Source organism: Pogoniulus pusillus, chromosome 10 (genome assembly GCF_015220805.1).
Source record: "Pogoniulus pusillus isolate bPogPus1 chromosome 10, bPogPus1.pri, whole genome shotgun sequence".
Classification (NCBI taxonomy): domain Eukaryota; kingdom Metazoa; phylum Chordata; class Aves; order Piciformes; family Lybiidae; genus Pogoniulus; species Pogoniulus pusillus.
This window is the reverse complement of record NC_087273.1, coordinates 27,715,897-27,736,910: the sequence shown is the minus strand read 5'-3', so window position 1 is coordinate 27,736,910 and position 21,014 is coordinate 27,715,897.

The following is a 21,014-nucleotide window of genomic DNA, read 5'->3' as shown; positions in this document are numbered from 1 at the left end:
AGTGGTGAATAGGAACAGTTTGGCTCCATTGGAGAAATCTCTGTGGGGCTATTTCCATGGACCTCATTACTGTCTAAAACTACCTGAAGGGAGGTTGCAGCCAGGTGGAGATTGGCCTCCTCTCCCAGGCAACCAGCACAGAACAAGGGGACACAGTCTCAAGTTGTGCCAGGGTAGGTATAGGCTGGATGTTAGGAGGAAGTTCTTGCCAGAGAGAGTGATTGGCATTGGAATGGGCTGCCCAGGGAGGTGGTGGAGGCACCGTCCCTGGAGGTGTTCAAGCAAAGGCTGGATGAGGCACTTAGTGCCATGGTCTAGTTGACTGGCTAGGGCTGGGTGCTAGGTTGGACTGGATGATCTTGGAGGTCTCTTCCAAACTGGTTGATGCTGTGACTCTATGACAGAGGAAATCACAAGTATTATACATATCAGCCAAGTTTTATTCTTTGATATGGAGGACTTGAGTGCACTCTACCACCAGCCTACAGGCCAGTTGGTTGGTGATTGGAAATGCAGCACTGTATTGAAAATTAATAGTAGTTATTAGATAGGAATATTAAATTCTGTATATTAATTTTAATTAAGATTTTAAAAATCTGAAAAATTCCCTCTGATTCTTTGGATTTTCAGTCACCAGGAAGTAATTGCACAGAATTAAACAGTTTAAGCAATCATAACATGGAAAAGAGTAATGCAAACCCAGGAAAAAATATAGCTATGCTTATGGAGTCCTGGCATTCACTCCGGCATATGTACTCATAGGATCATAGGATGTTAGGGGTTGGAAGGGACCCAAGGAGATCATCAAGCCCAAACCCCTGCTGGAGCAGGACAATACTATCTAACAGATTACAGAGAAACACATCTAGACAGGCCTTGAAAGTCTCCAGAGAAGATGATTCCACGACCTCCCTGAGGAGCCTGTTCCAGTGCTCTGTGACCCTTACAGTAAAGAAGTTCCCCCTTGTGTTGACACAGAACCTCTTTTGCTACAACTTACACCCATTGCTCCTTGTCCTATCACAGGAAGCAAGTGAGCAGAGCCTGTCCCCCTGACTCCTGGCCAGCCTTCAGATACTTATAAACATTTATCCAATCCCCTCTAAGTCTTCTTTTCTCCAGACTAAGCAGCCCCAGGTCCCTCAGCCTCTTCTTATAAGCCATGCCCTCCAGTCCCCTAATCATCCTCGTAGCCCTCTGCTGGACCCTCTCCAGCAGATCCCTGTCCCTCTTAAACTGGGGGGCCCAAAACTGAATACAGTATTCCAGATGAGGTCTCAACAGGGCAGAGCAGAGGGGAAGGAGAACCTCCCTTGATCTGCTGGACACACTCCTAATATATACTCATGACGCTTTTGGTCCCTAAGTCTCCTGTATCAAAGACACTTTCAAACTCGTGATAAAGACCCCAGTGTAAAATAGAAAATATCCCAGGCAGAGGGAAGGAGAGCTGAGTTGCTGCTAAACTGGTGGGTGTGAGCTGCATACACGTGGCTGCCCTGATTAATGGTTAATAAGCCATGAATGGGGAGAGGCAGGAAGAGCCATGAATGGGGAGAGGCTTGGTGCAGAAAGGCTGAATGCAGGAAGGCATGGTTTTAAAATCAGCTCTCTTTAAATACTTCATTTTGAAAATCAAACTGGCCAATGAATCCAAAGCTTTGTGCCACCTTTGACGACGCAGGCACTTTGAGGGCATCACAAGACACCTGGTGCTAAGTCCTCTGGCCCTCAAGGCTTTGCTGGGGCCAAACCCGTTGTTGCGGAGGGGGATTTCTCTTATTCCTTCCTTATTAGGGGAAGGTGAGAAATTAATTTGAGGTGGTGTTAATTTTTAATAAAATTATTTATTAAAATTAATATTTACAAAATTGTACCACCCCTAACCACTCTGTAATCAAGTTCTATTGCATGGTTATGAAAACAGTTGGGATATATTTATAGGGATTGGATTATTAATTATCAAATTATCAACTATAGACAGAGAGAAAGATTCCCTTAGGCTTAATGCCTGCTTAGGAGCTATGCTATTTGCCCAGCAAGGGCTGAAACTGTGTCTGCTCTTAAGACAGAGGTAACTTATTTTACAAAGGAACTAAAGCTTGCTTAAATGTGTTGCTCTTAAGTATTAATAATCACCCTCCCGGGATTGTGTCACAGCATGTGCCCAGTGTTCGGGTCTTGATGAGGCTGAATCTGTCCCGGCTTGCAGGTGAATGGTAAGTGTTCCCTGTCTCTGGGGTAAACAGGATTTCTTTGACCTTCTCTCCTGGTGTGAAGTGGTCTCTGTCTTGGTGCTGCTGCTTCTGGATGCTGCGTGTCCAGGGATGGTCAGCTGGCAGGGTTTCCAGGTGCAGGAGGAGGATTTGTCCGTGCAGCTTCTGGCCCGGTCTTCTCACAGCTAGCAGGCTGTGTTTGTAGGTTAGCAGACAGTCTGGAAGGTCTGCTGATCTAATTCTCCAAGCTGAAGCAGTGGGCATGCAATGTGTGCCAGACTGCTGGGAGATTGATCTCCGTGGACAATTCGAGATAGCTCTAGGCTTAGGCAGGGGGCTCTCAGCTCCCCATATATGTATGAAGTGCAGGCGTGCATGCGCTCTGCTTCTCAAAGGGCTCGCAGGCAGCTTAACTGCGCCTGGAGATCAATGCAAGAGGGCTGAGCCTCAGTGAGTTTGCAAGTGAGGGTCTAGGCCATGCAAGCAGGTCAGTGCTGCTATGTGGATCAGAGAGCTGAGCTTGAACCTCTGAACACTCTGAACACGTGGTGCTCCTTTGCACTCCTCTTTATAGACTCTGAGCTGAGATTCGTGGCTCATTCGGCCATCTAAAGTGACCAATCAGGCTGGCAGCCATTTGGCCATCTAAAGTGACCAATCAGGCTGGCAGCCCCAACCATACCTTAATAGGCAGTAGCTGTTTGCCTGGACCCTCCCAATTAGGAGGTCACCTGGGCGGACCCCAGGGGTACACGAACTGGGTGTGTGTGTGTTACACAACCTGTTCACTACCGTGGGTGCTGGCAGAAAAACATGTCCAGGCATGTAGAGGCATAGAGAGGCCTCAGTTTTGGGGCTGCTGCCCCTCCACCACACGCTTATTGTTTGCTCATCTGACTCCACTCCTGGACCCACAAAACAGGAGGAGAAGAACACGGGTTATACTGTCCTGGCAGGATTTATGCCCTACCAGGACAAGTACCCAACACTGTCTGGGGTCAGCTGCCCCAGTCTTTGGGTTGGGAGAAACAGAAAGAGAGCAGATTGTATAAACGTACAACAAAAAGCGTATACTGAAATTGCAGCACTTCTACTTCTTGGTTCTGAGTGTGGGCACAAAAAAATACGTTTTCAGTAGGCAGGGAGTAGGTGTGTGTGAGAGAGTAGAGCGTTTGCTCCCCGTTCGCACCATCTGGAAAAGAGGAGATGTTTCAGGGGAAAGGATTCTGGCAGCAGAGTTCATCTTTCATTAGGGCATCATAGAAAATCACATGCTGAGTTGTCCAGTTTTAAGTGATGGCAGAAGAGATTATGGAAGGCATAAACAAAAAGAGCATTACCAGATCACCAGCACTGGAAGATAACCAGATCTCTTTGGAAGATAACCAGATCTCTTAAAGGGGAATGCAAAGATGCAAGAGCTGATCTGCACGCAGCAGTGTGCAACCTATTGTGTAAACCCAGTTTGCTGTTACAAGGCTGTTGCAAGCATCATGCCAGTTTTTAAAACAAGTTTTCAAGAGAGACTGGGAGAGCTGTAGGCTGGCAAATTTGATGCTTGTACTGAGAAAAACAGTAGGAGCTATAAAAGTAAGAAAATTAGTGGACAGGCAGTAGGAAGGATAAACAAAAATATTACTGTAACTCTGTGACAAAGTTCTGTCTCGTAACTGTGTCAGAAGGTGGGTAAGGCTGAGCTCCTCAGTGTAATCCTTTTGGACTTCCTAAAGATTTGTGAGGCCCTGGCTTGCCTGGGAGCAAGGGTAACTTCAGCTCTGATTGCCCTGAATGCTTGGTAAATGAGGGTGGGGTTGATAAGAGGGTGCAGCTAGTAAAGGAGAAGAGACCATGCAGAAGTCCAAGCAGTAGCACATAGGGAGGAGGTTGCAGCAGAGTAGGGACAGACACTGAGTGGGATTAATCCAGGCAAGACAACAAAGAAGGATACCTGGGAAGAGAAAAACAGATATGTAGAGGCAACTGTGTCCTGGCCTTTTTATCTCTAATTAAGAGAATTAAGAGAACTGAAAATGCAGGGGGATGGTAGGAGCAGAGCTGTCAGAGGCAACCAACAGAGTCTGCTGTGGACTATGCACAGGAGTCACTCTGCAGGACACAGTCCCCTGTAGCGACTCAAGCAGATGCCCTTGGCATAACAAAGGTCTTGACTCAATGTGATCTCAGGAAGGAGGATGCTAGTTGCTAGTGGAAGGATGAGAGGCAATGGGCACAAACTGAAATATGGAAAATCCCATTTATACATGAGAAGGATCTTCTTTATAGTCAGAGTGGTCAAATGCAGGTGCAGGAGGATGCAGGGAAGTTGTGGAATCCATCTCCTTAAAGATAACCTAAAACCATCTGGACATGGTTCTGGAGAACTGGTTCTGAATGGCCCTGCTTGAGCAGGTGGATTGGGCTAGATTACCTTCAGAGGTCTTTTCCTAAACCAGTTGTTCTGTGTACTGCTTGCTTACAGAGGAGCGATAGGAAGAAGACATCAGTGGTGAGGGTAGAACCCTACTTTTTCTTCATAGAATTATAGAATCCTAGCATCAACCAGGTTGGAAGAGACCTCCAAGATCATCCAGGCCAACCTAGCACCCAGCCCTATCCAATCAACTAGACCACGGCACTAAGTGCCTCAGCCAGGCTTTTCTTGGAGATCCCCAGGGACGGTGACTCCACCACCTCCCTGGGCAGCCCATTCCAATGGGAAATCACTCTCTCTGTGAAGAACTTCCTCCTAATATCCAGCCTATACCTACTCTGGCACAACTTGAGACTGTGTCCTCTTGTTCTATTGCTGGTTACCTGGGAGAAGAGGCCACCCCCCACCTGGCTAAATTAGGGACATCAAGTCCACTGCCCACTGCTTTTGGCAAGTTTCAATGTAATGAGGTCCTTGGATGCCTTTGCTTTGCCATATCTATGCTTTAATGACAGATGAAGGGACAGGCTGTGCCTATGACTGATGGTAACAATGGAGAACAGCAGAAGTTGGAGGTTGCTACAGTGGAGAGGGAGTTACCACCCTCTCAGTGATGCGAAGACTGCTGGGGAAGGGTGTGAAGAAGTCTTGATGCTGCAGCTGCAGCGTCTACCCACAGTGGGGTGCTGGCTCTGTCCCACTGAGGGACCAGGTCTTCAGCAAGGGGTGGGTGGTAGATGCTATTCCGAGGCTATTTTAAGTCATCATTTCTGAGATGGAGATCTCAAAATCATGATGCTTTTGTGAGCATTTTCATTTAGTCAAACACTCAGTATGTACCTGTCCCATTCCAGTCTGGGCTTGTACTGGAAACTGGTGTCTAATCCTACAGTCAGGCAAAAAGAGTAATGAAAGAAAAAAGAAAATACACTTCTCTGTTAGACATAGAGACACAAAGGAAAAGATGGAGAGAGACTGTGCAGGTCCTGAATAGAGAAGATGGAAGCCATACCTGGCTAGTTTGTACAGCTTCACCAGGTGCCAGCAGGGACAGGGTCTGATTTAGACACCTGATAGGGCTGCCCTTAAACAGTTTTCCTTTATACACAGGCATGAGAATGGACCTGTGAGAGATTTTTGCACTCACAGTCTCTGTGGCTCTTGCAAGGAGCATGGTACAACCTATCTAAGAAACAATCTGGGGTTGGTGTCAGTGGTGGCCCAACAAGACAAACCAGCAGAAGTAATTGAAATACAAGATTCGTGGCACTTGTACTTCATAATAATAGCAGCAGGTGTGGCCAAAGCAAACCTAGTAAGTGATAGCCACATGTGTCAGATCATCGAGATCAGCAGCCCAGAACACCTGGAACACTTCCAGAACTATCTGAGAAAGACAGTTTTTCCTTTATGCAACAGGTTAATTTGTCTCCTACATGGATTTCTGCACCCTTAGGCATTAAAGTGTGACAAAACCAGGAGCAGGGCTGAAAGAGAATGAGGTCAAGGCTCTTACTGCTGTCCTCTAAGATGTGAAAGTTCTGACTTTCAGGATTGATTCAGGTTTTCCGTACTGCTGTGCATGTGATGCCTGTGTTCTCCCATTCTGTTTAAAGCTTATTTATGTAGCACTGTGATGGTTTAGGTGTTACCTCTCCCCCCCCAATCCCCCCGCTTTGTAAATCACCCAGACTAGACTCAGCTGGCTCTGGAAATTGAATGAAGCTTATATTTACAGCTTAGCACAACATACAAGCAGATATTTACAGTATATACAGTTATATACAGAAATATGTAAGTTAAAAGGTAATAGAAAAACACAACTCCCCTCCCAGAAACCTAAGTCCCCAGGAGGGGTTCCCAGCTGCCCTTCCACCTTTCTCCCACCCCTCTCCCTCGCTCCAGATCTTGCCTTATGCCCAAGGGAGATTGGAGGATCAGCCAGGAGGGTTAGGAAGCAGGTGGATTAATCACAGAGATGGCAGGTTAGGTTAGAGAGAGATGCATCCCAAAGCCCAGACAGAGGGCAACTCTCTTATCTATGTTTGGATTCTTGTTCTAATACATCTCAGCAAGCCTATGAGTAAAGTAGACATCACCATTGTTTCCCTTTCACAGCCTGTAACCTAATTCTTCTCACCAAAACATTCTAGCTAGCTTCAAACTAGTACAAGCACCACTTCTGCATTCAGCTTCTCCTTGAACCCTCAGAAAGTACAATTTAGCTTCCAGATTTCAAAGTGTAAGCTCTTAGTGAAGTCCTCCCTGACTTGAGTCAGCCCCATTCCTGTCAGCCTGTACCCAATACAGGAATCAGAGTCTTTCAAAGTCCTTATTTGCCTTTTATTTCCAAATGCACTGTGTTTCTGTGTGTGACCAAGCCCATCAGTTAAACTGTGATTAACCCCACGTTTTGCATTACATAATGACCTTGAGATAATTTATTATTGTTGCTGAAGTACTCCAGAAAGTAGTAAAAGTTGTCCAAAACCTTAAAGGCCAACTTTCTCTTGAGTCGTTTGGTGACAACTGCAATTGCCTGAAGCATTAAAGCTGACATATCACAGCTTAGCTGAAGGAAGTGGAGACAGGGGGTATTTTCATCAGAAGAGATCTTGACCTTGGAAATTGCTTTTATGCTTGGCCTTCAGGGACTGTATTTGTGTGTCTGGAGGCTTTGCTGTAAAACTTCCTGGGTGAGAAGACTAGGATAGATCAGGAGATGCTGATGATTGGGACTTAGTGAGGGGTTTGTGAATGGTGGATAGTGGTTGATATTAGCATATATGTGAGGATTTTTTCTTCTTTTAATGTATTGTACCTTTGAGCCCAGTAGCTTGGCTGACTTTTTAAATATCTGTTTTATGTGTACTTTAAAGCAGACAACTTTGTCAGAAAGATAGAATCATAGAATCATAGAATAAACCAGGTTGGAAGAGACCTCCAAGATCATCCAGTCCAACCTATCACCCTGCCCTATCCAATCAACTAGACCATGGCACTAAGTGCCTCATCCAGGCTTTTCTTGAAGACCCCCAGGGATGGTGCCTCCACCACCTCCCTGGGCAGCCCATTCCAATGGGAAATCACTCTCTCTGTGAAGAACTTCTTCCTAATATCCAGCCTATACCTACCCTGGCACAACTTGAGCCTGTGTCCCCTTGTTCTATTGCTGGTTGCCTGGGAGAAGAGGCCACCCCCCACCTTTCTTCAACTCCATAAAGACATGTGGTATCTTGCCAGGAAAGACTAAATAAATTGGTAAGAGCTAGGTAAAACTGCCAACATCTTTGTATAAAAAGAACTTATTTTCCTCCAGAGGAGACCTTATTAATGGTCACAATGTTTAATGTATAATAGAGATGTCTTACGATTGTTGGGGAGGGGAAATTAATTGATGCAAGATGCTGTTTTCCAAACTTACTATTGTTTATTAATTTTGCTATTCAGAACTCTCAACACCCCTGACCACTAATTCTAATAATATTTAATTATATTTAATTTATTTTAATAATATTTAATAACAATCTACATCTAATATAACCAGAAAAATACATAAACAATAATTGAACTGGAAGAGAATATTCCCCCAGTCAAACGCCACTTGTGGTCAATATGCCGCTTGCCCAGTAGCTGGGCTCCAGCTCTTTCTGCTCTGTGGCAGAAGGCAGTAGAGAATTACAAAGAGGCATTTAGGCATTTACTCACAGATTATTATTATTATTACCCTTGCAGGGGCTAGCCACAGTCCAGACAGTGCCCAAATGCTTTCAGGGGACTCTGTCCTGTTGGACATTGAGGCTTGAATCTTTCCAGCTTCTGGGGAAAGGATGCAGATGATCTCTGACCTTGTTCTCCTGGCTTCTTCTGGCGGATCTGTGTATATGTCCAGGGATTCTAGGCAGGACCTTCAGGTGCAGAGGCAGATGTTGTGCAGTCTCAGCACAATGTCACACTGGCCACACAGGCCCATCACATGCAGGCATCCAGGGTCTGCTTCTGGTAACTCACGGCAGTGGAGTTTAGCAGGCAGCAATAAGGCAGTGTGCGATAGCAGCAGGGCTGAGCACAGCAGAGAGAGCAGGGCAAAGAGCAGGGAAGCAAAACAGTGAAGCAAAAGCACATTGTTCACCTGCCCATCTCCTTTTATCGATGTGGGCTGAGGTTAATTGTTCTTTGGACACAGAATAGGCAATCAGGATGGCAGTTAGCCAAACCATGCCATATTAGGCAAAGCCACAGGCTCACTTTTCCCTAATTTGGGCAAAGCACAGGCCTTGCACTGGGCAGGCACAAGCTAAGTGTGTGTACCTTACACCACAGGACCCTGGGCAGGCCAGACTCAGTTGCTACAGGTTCTCTTGAGTCTGTTTCCCATGCTTGCCTCTCTGGTGGAGCAGAAAAGCATGCCTAGGCAAGGCAGGACATGTGTAAGCCTATTTTGGGCCTATCAGGCCTACCAAACAATGATGTTTATAAATATCTGAAGAGTGGGTGTCAAGCAGGCGCTAGTTTCTTTTCGGTGGTATCCTGTAGTAGGATAAGGGGCAATGGATATTAACTGGACACAAGAAGTTCTGCTTCAACATGAGGAAAATCTTCTCTATTGTAAGGGTGACAGACCACTGGAACAGGCTGTCCAGAGAGGTTGTGGAGTCTCCTTCTCTAGAGACTTTCAAGACCTGTCTGGATGTCTTCCTGTGTGACCTGCCCTAGGTGGTCCTGCTTTGTCAGGGAAGTTGTACTCATTGATTTTTGGAGGTTCCTTCCAACCCCTACCATTCTGTGTTAAATTCGAGACTTATCTAGAGGCAGCACATTCTCCCTTTCTTGAGAGAAGACCTCCTACCTTAAGGCTTTGGAAATGATTAGTGATTTTTGGGTACCTCTGTTTTGCATGTTCGATTACCTGCAAGGGGGAAGCGGTTTTGCAAACTGACATCTCTTATGTATATTCAAGTGGTGTTCTCATAGCTGTTAGCTTTCTCCTGTACCAAATTAGACACTTTTTCTAGACATGTCTCTGTTGTTTGCTGATGATTCCCTCTGTGGTTTTACAGGGCATGGTTCACTGCTTACCATGGATCTCAAAAATACCCAAAATAAAGCAGAGCCCTGTAAGTTTCCAAAAGTTAACTTGCTGCCTCCAGAATGTTATTTTTCTTGGGGCTCAAGCAACCTGATAAACCAGTGAAATAAAAGCAGACAAACAATCAAATAAAACAGTGTTAGGAGGTACAAAGCCTGGTTTCCTGCCTTCGTGCTAGCACAGCCTCTTGCTTTGAAGATGCCAAAGCATCTCATGCATATGTGCTCCAGCAGTGCCATAATTACGGGAAAAGTGTTGGCTGTGAAGATATGACCCAAGAATAAGGTGGGTTAGGTGAGGGGGAAATGGTTTGGAAAATGAAGGGCACAAGAACAAGGGGACACAGTCTCAAGTTGTGCCAGGGTAGGTATAGGCTGGATATTAGGAGGAAGTTCTTCACAGAGAGAGTGATTGCCATTGGAATGGGCTGCCCAGGGAGGTGGTGGAGGCACTGTCCCTGGAGGTGTTCAAGAAAAGCCTGGCTGAGGCACTTAGTGCCATGGTCTAGCTGGCTGGATAGGTCTGGGTGCTAGGTTGGCCTGGATGATCTTGGAGGTCTCTTCCAACCTGGTTGATTCTATGATTCTATGACTGACCTTTATGACCCTCTCCACTTGATGTTTCTCTTTCACTGTCCAGAGAAGGGCAATGAGGCTGGTGAGAGGCCTTGAACACAAGCCCTACGAGGAGAGGCTGGAGGTGAGGAGAAAGTTCTTCACTGAGAGAGTCATTGGACACTGGAATGGGCTGCCCGGGGAGGTGGTGGAGTCGCCGTCCCTGGAGCTGTTCAAGGCAAGATTGGACGTGGCACTTGGTGCCATGGTCTAGCCTTGAGCTCTGTGGTAAAGGGTTGGACTTGATGCTCTATGAGGTCTCTTCCAACCTTGGTGATACTGTGATACTGTGATACTGTGATTAGTGTCACTGGCTGCTTTTCACCCCAGTGAAGGAGCTCGACTGTTGCACTCTTCTCCATCAGCTGCTGCAGAATTGAACCATATGTGTTGTTATACCCATTGCGGTAAGAGTGCTTTCAAAATACATCAGAAGGAAACATCTGGGCTCACATATACCACAGCAAATATGAGTGGATGTCTAAGGAAAGCCTGCTCCAGGAATTTGCTCAGCTTTTGCAGTGCAGTCAGACTGTTTAGTGGGGTCTGCCATCGTGTAGAGCCCTCCCATCTGGCTCATCCTTTTGCTATAGACTTCTGCTCTGTTCTCTGGATTTGGCTGCTCTAAGTATCTGTAGTGACAAAACCTAAAACTGGTATTTTCATGCAATTTAGAAACCTTCCAGCTGCCTGGCAGACTGTTACAGAGGTGAGGATATGTTATAGGCTTATAAATCTACAGCACTCTTGTAATAGTGACAGAAAACCTAGATCAATCTTCTCCCTCTTGGCAAGACTCCAAACATCTTCTGTCTAAGAATATCAACTTCTCATAGCGAGTTGGAGTACAGGAAGGGAATAGGTCTGATTTTCTCATTCCATTAGTGACTGGAAACCCCCCCAAAAGATTGCCACCAGACAACAGAAGATAATGAGAACTATGAGGTCAGATTTATGCTCCTTCTAATATGCCTTAGTTAGAAATACAGACATACTGGGGCACGTTTGTTTGCTAAGATTATCTACATTCACTAGAGAAATGCTTTGTTTTGGGGATGGAAGGGGCTTGAGCTTCAAGGAAGGACAAGTTTAAAACTCTCTGGGCAGATCTAGCCCTAGTCATAATCTGACCACCTGATTTCTGGTCCTGAGACAGGTTAACTCTGCTTATTACTATGGCTACAAATTTTCCTGATGCTGGGAAGCAGGCAGGGATCTGAGCCTCACAGCTGAGCTGGGAGATCTGCTCTTCAGCTGTCAGCACGGCAGGGAGAAGCAGCAAACAGTTCAGAGGTTCTTGGTGGCATTTTGCTCTCTGGGTGTCTCTTTAATTCATTTAAGTGATTTTGCCAGAAAGCTTCAGCAGTGAAGGGAAAACAAATCAAGCTGGAAGCTGACTAATGGGACAGAGGGGCAGAAGAACATAGTTTAAGTGAATCCTCTGTGTGGCAGTAGCTAAGCAGTTAAGGACAGAGTGCCAAAGCCATCGCTGATTGCTGAAGTCATGCCTTTTGGAGACTGCAGATGAGGCCAGTGACCTTGGTGAACACCAGGCTTCAGGTAGTAACAGCAGACTAAGTCTCACTGCTTCCACCAGGGCAACCAAGAGACAGAGTGACCTACCTGCTGAACTATCAGTTGCTGCTGTCTGGATACCCTGACCGTGCAACAGTAGCAAGATGTCCTGCTAACCCTTCACCGAGAAACGTGGGAGATGTTTGCACCTTTCAGCTGCAGACTGGGTGTGCTAGTTTGAAGCAGGCTAGAATGTTTTGGTGAGAAGAACTTGATCATAGGCTGTGAAAGGAAAACAATGGTGTTCTCTACTTTCCCACAGAGTCTTGCTGAAGAAGAAACAAAAAACATTAGATAACACTCTTGCCATTTTGTCTCACTCTGGCTGGGCTTTGACTGAGCTGCATCTCTCTAACACACCCTCCACTCACCTTTGCTTCTTAACCTCTTGGCTGAACCTTCATTCTTCCTTGGGACTGGGGTAAGGTTGAGAGGGGCAGGGGGAAGGTGCAGGGGTGGTTGAGAGCCTCTCCTGGGGACTCAGGTTTCTGGGAGGGGAGTTGTGTTTCTGTATTACCTTTTACCTTGTCTATTTCTGTCTATAACTGTATATACTGTAAATATCTGCTTGTATATTGTGCTAGCTGTAAATAAATAGCTTCATTTATATTCCCAGAGCTGGCTGAGACTAGTCTGGGTAATTTCTAAAGTGTGGGGGGCAGGGAATACCCAAACCATCACACTGGGGAAGAGCCCTCCAATAGCCAGCCCTCAGACACGCTGATCTTTCTGCTATCAGAAAGATAATTCCGGTTGCTGCAATATCTGGCTCCCAGGACTCTTGCCCTGCTCAACAGCTAGTCTGGCTCCATGTTTGCTGGTGATTACAAAGCAGTATGCACACCCATATATACAAGCAACCAGGCCAGTTTCTCCAGTTGCTGGCATCACAGACTAATTGGCTGTGTAACACAACCCTGTTTGCTAGCACTTTGATCTCCATGCACACAAAGCAGGGAGCCCTTCACCAAGGAAAATAGAAATGGAATTTAATGAGCAGAAAGGACAGGCTACAGTGATCAGGCACAGGGCATGGGCAGAGAATGGTATTGACTGATAACCTGTTCATACACACCAGTTGCTTTTGTCCCCTTTCTCATTCTGTACCTTTCCCTCCCTCACCATGCTTATTCCTCTGAAAGCATCTTGACCCCTCACTGTCCCTGCCTCTGGTCCTTCCTCTGAACAATTTGTCTTGCAACATCCCTAGGTGCTTCTCGCTTGCATCCCACAACGAATAGCACAGCCCTTAAGGCAATAATTTCCTTGAGTCTACAAGGTGACCTAGGCAGCCTCTCCCATCAAAACTCATCGTGATGACGGGTCTCCTACCAAGATGGTGGAGTGAGCATCCTCATGTGATGGGCGTGGACGAAACCAGGTCAGGTTGCTCCTTTCTGATTAAGATGTTGGGTTTGGCACTCTGTCTTCACTCCTCCATGCATCTTTGTTTTGGTGGAAATGAGTCTTTGCTGATCTGCCTGCTCTCTAGTGGTTTCCGGGCAGTAGTGGTGTCAGATTGCGGTTTCCCTCACTGCATTGCTGGAGTCTCACTGCTTACCACTGTGTGTATGGTCTTTAATTGCATCATCCTACTTGCTTCTAGTAAATATGTTGCAAAACTGAGTTTTGATAGCAAAGAATTAAGCCTAGACAAGAGAACTTGTAGAACTCTACTTTCATAGGAAGAATACACATCCACAGCTGTCTCTGCAGTTAAGGGGAGGTGAGCCCAGGTTGCCAAGAGAGCCAATGGCATCCTGGCCTGCATCAGGAACAGTGTGGCCAGTAGGACAAGGGAGGTTATTCTTCCCCTGTACTCAGCACTGGTCAGGCCACACCTTGAGTACTGTGTCCAGTTCTGGGCCCCTCAACTCAAGAGAGATGTTGAGGTGCTGGAACATGTCCAGAGAAGGGCAACAAAGCTGGTGAAGGGACTGGAACACAAATCCTATGAGGAGAGGCTGAGGGAGCTGGGGTTGTTTAGCCTGGAGAAGAGGAGGCTCAGGGGGGACCTCATTGCTGTCTACAACTACCTGAAGGGACATTGTAGCCAGGTGGGGGTTGGCCTCTTCTGCCAGGCAAGCAGCAATAGAACAAGGGGACACAGTCTCAAGTTGTGCTGGGGGAGGTATAGTGTGGATGTTAGGAGGAAGTTGTTGCCAGAGAGAGTGATTGGCATTGGAATGGGCTGCCCAGGGAGGTGGTGGAGTCACCATCCCTGGAGGTGTTCAAGAAAAGCCTGGATGAGGCACTTAGTGCCATGGTCTAGTTGACTGGCTAGGGCTGGGTGCTCGGTTGGCCTGGATGATCTTGGAGGTCTCTACCAACCTGGTTGATTCTATGATTCTAATTAAAATTGCTGAGGGTTATTGCCAGCAAAATGACATGGAGGCAGTGTATTTATTATGTAGTAAGCTTTGTACTCTAAACTTTACCACATCACCTCGCTGCTATAAATCACAGTACGTTCAAAGAGCAGCTACAAGGGCTTGAGTTTTGGCATATGCTCATTTCTCATTTGTTTAATTCCTGACTCATGAAGCTATTTTTGTTTCGCACTCCTAAATTAAAAATTAATTGGCCCAAGGATGTCAAATTGAAAATAATGATTAAAAAACCCCAACAACAGAGTAAGGGAAATTTATAAAGGCATGACAATGATAGCTATTGATGAAGTTAGCTCTAAATCTTGGCATGCTGTGTATCAACAATACAGGAAATCGTAACTACTTGCTGGTGTTGTTCACCCCATGTTTGTTCTTTACCAAATTAGCAGCTTTATAAAAAATGTATTAGCCCAGCACATCCTATCAAAAATTCCTTACATGATAAATCAAAAGAATATTTATGGGATGTTTCTCATTGGTTCAAGAATATGGGTTATATTAGCTCTGCATATAGGAGTTCCATGTTCCAAATTTGGCAGCAGGAAGGTTTAATTCTGTGGTATTGTGATGGTTTGGGTGTTCCACACCTCCTCCCCCCTCCCCAACTTTGGAAATCACCCAGACTAGACTCAGACGGCTCTGGAAATTTGAATGAAGCTTATATTTACAGCTAGCACAATATACAAGCAGATATTTACAGTGTATACAGTTATAGACAGAAATAGACAAGGTAAAAGGTAATACAGAAGCACAACACCACCCTCTCCAGAAACATGAGTCCCCAGGAGGGGCTCCCAACTGCCCTTCCACCTTCTCCCACTCCCCTACCTTACCCAAGATGTTGGCTTGTGCCTCGAAAAAGAATGGAGGGTTGGCCAGGGAGGGTAGGAAGCAAGTGGATTAATCAGAGAGACAGAAGGTGAGGTTAGAGAGAAAATGTCTAGAGCCCAGACAGAGGGCAACTCTCTTAACTATGTTTGGATTCTTGTTCTTATACCTCTCAGCAAGCCTATGAGTGAAGTAGACATCACCACTGTTTCTCTTTCACAGCCTGTGATCTAATCCTTCTCACCCAAACATTCTAGCTAGCTTCAAACTAGCACAGGTATAAAATCATGTACACATACAACTCATCAGTATGTCCAGATAACAGTTTCCAGTGTAACGCTTTGGTTAGAAAGGGTACAGAAAGTTATTCTATATTTCCTTATAATTTTCATCAGGCAAACTGATTTAGCATTTAATATATGAATCTTTGCATATGTTTTCCCCCTTCTCCAGACTGTTTTGTTTTGCAGGAAACCATCATCCTGTTTTATGGTCTTCCATCTGGGAAACCATATGAAATAACTGTGGTTGAATATTGAATCGTCTTCTCCTGCTGCAAGTAATGTTTTCTGCCCAGTCACTGGTTTGACCACCATAACAGCTGTGGGAGGAGTCCTCCTCAGACAGTAGTTGTTAAAGAAGAGAGCCTGACCCTTAAATCCTGAATGGACAGAGTCCTTCTCAGACAGTAGCTGTTAAAGAGAGCTTGACCCTTAAATGCTGAGTGGACAGAGTCCTCCTCAGACAGTAGCTGTTAAAGAAGAGAGCTTGACCCTTAAATGCTGAGTGGACAGAGTCCTCCTCAGACAGTAGCTGTTAAAGAAGAGAGCTTGACCCTCATGATCCCTCAGTTTCATACTGAATATCACTTATATGGAATGGAGTATTTTGTTGGTCAGTGTAGGGTGACCTGTCCTGTCTGTGCAGTCTTCCCCACAGGTGCAGTCTTTTACTTTCTGCACCCTCAATGTACTACACAAGATTTAATGATGACCTTGTTCTGCATACTGATCCTTGTTACTAGCTATAAACATCAAGCATTATTGCTACTAGAAGCAGACAATGCCTGCAAAAATATGCTCTTAATTTCATAAAGTGCAGTTACTTGGAAGAGAATAAGCAGAGAAGTAAAATCACTGAACAGAATTACTTCTACTCTAACTCAAAAAGGGGCAAAGAGAATAGTTAGAGAAATGCACAGGAGACTTCTTAGGGTTCGGAGCCAGAAACTCTCACAAACAGGACTGAAGTAAAATGAGAATACTAGGTAGGGCAAGAAGGAATAATGTAATTTATGGGTAACCAAATGCCTGCCTGACAGGTGCAAAAGCAAGTTAGCAGATTGTGGGATGTTCTTATGCAGAAAGATCTGTTTTCAGGGAAGTATAGCTCTGCCCACAGTGACTGCATCAAGAATAGTGCTGGAAAGAAGGTATGCATGTCAGAGGACTGTCAGCAGCAAAGAGGTAACCATTATATGCAAAGTCAATGATCTGTGTATTAAATATAAAGAAAAAGACAATGTACAAAGCAGTGGTGGTGCTCGGTGTACCACAAACATCCAAATAAATCTTCTTCAATTAAGTAAATGTATCCCTGAAAAGCATATGATAGGCTACCCTACCCTTCTCATGGGATAATGCTTACTGGGATGGATGAGCTCCCAATAGGAGACTTCCCTGTAACAGATGTAGGAACAGACACCTATCTTAAACTACCACGAATTACATGGTGCAGCTTAAAACATTGCATGTCAGTGGGGAAACATGCAGATGTATCTCCAAAACTGGTAGAGGCATTGTAACATAAAATGCCCCTGGCTGAGGGTGTTTGTATTTTTATCATGGGGAGTCTGAAGGAAAAAAAACAGCTTCGACATCTCACTGTGTCAGCTATGTCAGTGTCACAGGCTCAGCCAGTTGAATCTGCTGGGTATCGGATGCCATGCTGACCTTGTGACAGAGTCCCTCTGCCAGAGCAGCAGCACCTATACCAGATCTCACAGGAATGCATCCAGGTGGGTTGCTGTTGTGAAATGGAGTTTAGGGGAATTTATGGGGAAAAACATGCGAGGCCAATTTATAAAAGAAGGAGAAGCCTGGAGAAGAGGAGGCTCAGGGGTGACCTTATTGCTGTCTACAACTACCTGAAGGGTGGTTGTGGCCAGGGGGAGGTTGCTCTCTTCTCTCAGGTGGCCAGCGCCAGAACGAGAGGACACAGCCTCAGGCTGCGCCAGAGGAAATTTAGGCTCGAGGTGAGGAGAAAGTTCTTCACTGAGAGAGTCATTGGACACTGGAATGGGCTGCCCAGGGAGGTGGTGGAGTCGCCGTCCCTGGGGCACTTCAAGGCAGGATTGGACGTGGCACTTGGTGCCATGGTCTAGCGTTGAGCTCTGTGGTAAAGGGTTGGACTTGATGATCTGTGAGGTCTCTTCCAACCTTGGTGATACTGTGATACTGTGATACTGTGAAATGATTTATTACTATCAACACTAAAAATCCCCTTCCCCAAACTTATTTATAACTATCCCATGTAAGTTCTTGATTCGCGGTCACAGTTTAAAATAGAAAGTGGCTAAAATGAAGAGAATCTGTGATTTTAAGAGAGTTCATTTGAGTCTTGAGAGGTTACTCAGTCTTTAGAGAAAGAGTTTATCAGTTACTCACTGTCCATAAGCAGTTCAGCAGGGTTTTGGAGTATTATGAAGTCCAGGGCTTTGTCCGAGCCTCCTGCAGGTTCGGACTGAGCTGGACCCTGGCCCTGAGGCTTACGAGGATTGGGCGCTGCCGAGTTCGTGCCGAGCTGGCTGTCACGGAAGGTAGTTTGGGAGGATTAGGGGAAAATACACGAAGGCTCACTTGTACAGTTCAAGTGATTTATTGCTCAAACACGGAGATCCCCCTCCCAAACTAAATTCCCCACGTGAATTCTTTTAGGTTTGAAGTTGTAGAATAACATTTCAGAAAATAGCAAATAAAGGAGAGTCTGTGATTTTCTTAGAGTTCTTTTGAGTCTTTGCAGTTACTCAGTCTTTAGGTGAGGAGTCCTTTCTTTGGTTTACTCACGATTCAGCGGTTCAGATTAGCAGGATTCGAAGTTTGGGCGGTGTCCCTTTGTTCGTCAGGATTGGGCCCAAGCAGGTTTCAGGCCTCTGCAGGCCCCTTGTTGGGCAGGGCCGATCAGGAGTGAGCGGTCACCGGGGCAGGAGCAAGGCAGACGGGCAGGCTAGCGAGCGAGCAGGTAGGAGCAGGTACCAGCAAGCTCCCGATCCAGGAAGGCACACCATTTTTATAATGTTCAAAATAGGTGTAACCCTCCAGTCCAGGCTATTTTACGTTATTCTTACAGATTGGCACAAAGTTATAATCAATCCATACTTTTACCAAAACAATTTCTGAGACCACCCCAAGCTCGGCCCACACCAGGTGTCGAGCGGGCATGAGAACTGCCGTTCCCCCTAGCCAAAACAGTGGCCATTGTTTACCTTTTATCTCGACTAGGGAGAGACTTTCTCATGGGACTGAAGGATTGTTTTGGCAGTCCTCCCCCCCTTCACGGCTGCAGGGCAGGTGAGGGAGGGAGGGAAACCAGGCAGCTTTTCCCCTTTTCCCCTGAAGTCCAGACAGGAGAGGAATTTAGGGGTACAGGACTCCAGGACACCACCCAGGGGTCAGCCCCCAACAGGTGTCCAGCGGGCTATGGGAACCAAGGTCCCTGACTCAAAACGTAGCCAATATTTACCTTTTACCCCTCTGAGGGAGGAATATTCTCAGGGGCCCTTTAGCTGCTGAAACAGTAGCTGGAAATATTGTTTTGATTTTGAGATGACTTGGCCTTCACGTGAGACATGACCCTGTGCAGAAATGAAGCCTGCTAAAGGGCTCTGATAGCTTCCATGACAGTTGCAGACTCCACAACTCCTCTGGGCAGCCTGTTCCAGTGCTCTGTCACCCTCACAGGGAAAAAAAATCTTCCTCATGTTTAAATGAAACTTTCTATACCTCGGCTCCCACCCATTGCCTCTTGTCCTGTCACCAGGCATCACCCAGCAGAATCTGGCTCCATCCTCCTGGCACTCACCCTTTACATATTTATAAACACTGATGAGGTTGCCTCTCAGTCTCCTCTTCTCCAAGCTAAAGCAACCCAGCTCCCTCAGGCTCTCCTCATAAGAGAGATGTTCCATTGCCTTAATCATCTATGTGGCTCAGCTTTATAATGAAAGTGCGGGCCACAGCAATAACTTGTGACAGTCCCTGTTTCTGGAGGAAGGGACTGGCAGAGGCGAAGGATGATGGGGGTTGTAGTTTGGATTGTAACATGGATGCTTTGTTTTCCAGGGCCCTGTATGGTCCTGTATATCAGCTATTATCACAGTCTCAAGTTGTGCTGGGGAAAGTATAGGCTGGATGATAGGAGGAAGTTCTTCACAGAGAGAGTGATTCCCATTGGAATGGGCTGCCCAGGGAGGTGGTGGAGTCACCGTCCCTGGAGGTGTTCAAGAAAAGCCTGGATGAGGCACTTAGTGCCATGGTCTAGTTGACTGGCTAGGGCTGGGTGCTCGGTTGGACTGGATGATCTTGGAGGTCTCTTCCAACCTTGTGGATTCTATGATTCTATTAGGAGCAGGCTTGTCCTTGTTCAAAAGAGACTATCTGGGAGATACACATCATGTTGTACCCTGTGGTTTTACTTATGTGACTATGGGGAGTGTCCTGGTAGGGCATAAATCTTGCCAGGATGGTTTAACCCTTGCTGTCCTCCTGTTGCGGGCCCTGGAGTTGAGCAGGTGAGCCAATGGAGGGTTTGGTCCCAGCAAAGCCTTGAGGGCTAGGGGCTTAGCACCAAATGTCAGGTGTCTTGTGCTGCCTGTCGACGTGCCTGCATGGTCACACGAGGCATGAAGCTTTGAATTCCTTGGCCAGAACAATGATGCTAGTGCCTATTGGCCAGTTTCGTTTCACAATGACGTATTTAATGGGAGGTGATTTAGGAACAGCCTTTCTGCACTCAACCCTCCACCAGGAGCAGATCCCCATTCACTGCTCCTTAACCTGGGAATCATGGTGGCCATGTGTTTGCAGCTTGCACTAGCTCAGCAGCAGCAGCTCAGTTCTTCTCTCCTTCCCTCTGCCTGGACTATGTTGTATTTTACCCCAGGATCATTATCATGAGTTTTGGAAGCATCTTTGTACAGGAAATTTAAGGACCAAAGCATTGTGAGTACATATGCTGAAGCTAATGCTAGGCCTCCTTAAGCATAGTTAGAATTTTCCTGGTTTTGTGTTCCTATTTTTCCACATTGAATCCACAAGAGTGTAAAGCTTTAGTAGATACAGGCAGGCAGTGTAATCTGATGTCATCAGAGGGATGGAACCTGTCTATGGTGTGACAGGGGGATCCTAACAGCTGGATGGGTCAGAAGTAGGGTACTGGAATTCAAGCCAGTTTGTTTTCACTTGGGAAGGGTGGAAAGAGTCACTGGAATCAAATGTCCCAGAGGTGGAATGCAGCACCTCCATTTGGACTGATCATGGACTGACCCAGGCTGCGTGGGAACATGGTGGAGCTGCAGAGCATCTGCAGTATGAAGTCTGTTATGTACTGCAAAGTGGCTCTACTTTGGGTGAGAATAGACAGTGAATGATATATAATGTATGGTGTTAACTGCTGCTGGACATGTGCTGTGGAAGGCCAAAATAGGCCTAATACATGTCCTGGCTTGTCCAGGCATGATCCCATGATCTCATTCCACCTCTGTTGGAGAGCAGTGCAGGAAAGAAGACAAAAGTCTACTCTGCACTGGTAAACAGGGTACATGCACTTGCTTATGCATGTCCTGTGTTTTCCTAAATATGGGTAAAGCAAGCG